The sequence below is a fragment of the Leptonychotes weddellii genome, chromosome 5 (genome assembly GCF_054177405.1).
Source record: "Leptonychotes weddellii isolate Sample4059 chromosome 5, ASM5417740v2, whole genome shotgun sequence".
Classification (NCBI taxonomy): domain Eukaryota; kingdom Metazoa; phylum Chordata; class Mammalia; order Carnivora; family Phocidae; genus Leptonychotes; species Leptonychotes weddellii.
In genome coordinates, this window is record NC_138373.1 from 137240124 (window position 1) to 137241983 (window position 1860).

General features: G+C 38.0%; 1 pseudogene; it reads left to right on the plus strand.

The window, feature by feature from the left end:
- The first annotated feature begins 837 nt into the window (after nucleotides 1-837).
- LOC115944422 (large ribosomal subunit protein uL23 pseudogene) lies at nucleotides 838-1372 on the plus strand (annotated as a pseudogene).
- Nucleotides 1373-1860: the final 488 nt, after the last annotated feature.

Genomic DNA, 1860 nt, shown 5'->3' on the forward strand with positions numbered 1-1860 from the left:
CTATCCTGCCCTCCCCCAGCCCCTTGCAACCACCATTCTACCTTCTGTCTCTATGAATTTGGTTACCTTAAGTACCTCATATAAGTTTCACTTAGCATGTCTTCCAGTTTCATCCACCTTATAACCTGTATCAGAATGTCATTCCTTTTTAAGGCTGAATAATATTCCATTGTATGTACATACCATAATTTGTTTATCCATACACTTGTCCATTGACATTTGGGTTGTTTCCACCTTTTGGCTATTGTGAATAATGATGCTATGAATATTGGTATACAAACATCTGTTTGAGTCCCTGCTTCCAATCACCTCCAGTTGAAGAAATTTCATCTAGCTCTCAAATTATTTTTAAAAACAGTTTTTCAAATACAGTGTCTGACACAAAATTAAAAATAATCATATTCACAGGGAGTCAAGAGAACATGAATGAGAACCAGCAGAAACAAAAGGAGAACCTAGAAATAAAGTCACATAAATATGCCCATCTGATTTTTGAGAAAGATGCAAAAGCAATTCAATGGCAGAAAGAGCATTTTTTGACAAGTGCTGCTGAAGCAGCTGGATATCCATAGGCCAAAAAAATGAACCTCAACCTATGTCTCACATCTTAACACTAAACGTACCCCAAATGGGTCATGGACTTAAATATAAAATGTAAAACTATAAATCTTCTAGAAAAAAAAATAGGAGAAAACCTTCAGGATTTAGGTGTAGGCAGTGAATTCTTAGACTTGATACCAAAAGCACTACTTATAAAAAACTTTTGATAAATTGGACTTCATCAAAATGTAAAACTTTTTCTCTGCAAAAGACCCTATTAAAAGATGAAAAGAGAAGATGGCGTCCAAGGCTGAGAAGGAAGCCCCTGCCCCTCCCAAAGCCGAAGCCAAAGCAAAGGCTTTGAAGGCGAAGAAAGCGGTGCTGAAAGTCGTCCACAGTCACAAAAAAAGAAGATCCGCAGGTCACCTATATTCTGACGACCCAAGACACTGCGTCTGCGGAGGCAGCCCAAATTTCCTCGAAAGAGCGCCCCCAGGAGAAACAAGCTTGATCACTATGCCATCATCAAGTTCCCCCTGACTACTGAGTCAGCCATGAAGAAAATACAAGACAGCAACACACTTGTGTTCATTGTGGATGTCAAGGCCAATAAGCACCAGATCAGACAGGCTGTGAAGAAGCTCTACGACATTGACGTGGCCAAGGTCAACACCTTGATCAGGCCTGATGGAGAGAAGAAGGCATATGTTCGACTGGCTCCTGACTATGATGCTTTGGATGTTGCCAACAAAATTGGAATCATCTAAACTGAGTCCAGCTGGCTAAATCTAAATATAAATTTTTTCACCAAAAAAAAAAAAAAAGATGAAAAGACACTGGGAGAAAATATTTACAAAGTACATATACAACAAAGGATGATTATCTAGAATATATAAAGAACTCTCAAAAGTCAACAATGCAAAAAGCTAATAATCCAATTAGAAAATGAGCAAAGACGTGGAATACATTTCGCTGAAGAGGATATACAGATGGCAAATATTCAATATCATTAGCCATTAGAGAAATGCAAATTAGGGGTGTCTAGCTGGCTCAGTCAGTGGAGCATGAGACTCTGGATGTCAGAGTTGTGAGTTCAAGCCCCATGCTGGGTGTAGAGATTGCTTGAAAATAAAATCTTAAAAGAAAAAAAAAGGAATGCAAATGAAAACTACAAGGAGATACCACTACATGTCTACAAGAATGACTAAAATAAAAAATGGTAATAATATCCAAATACTGGTGAGAATATGGAGAAATGATATCACTCACACATTGCTGGTGGGAATGTAAAACAAGATAGCCTCTTTGGAAAACAGTTTG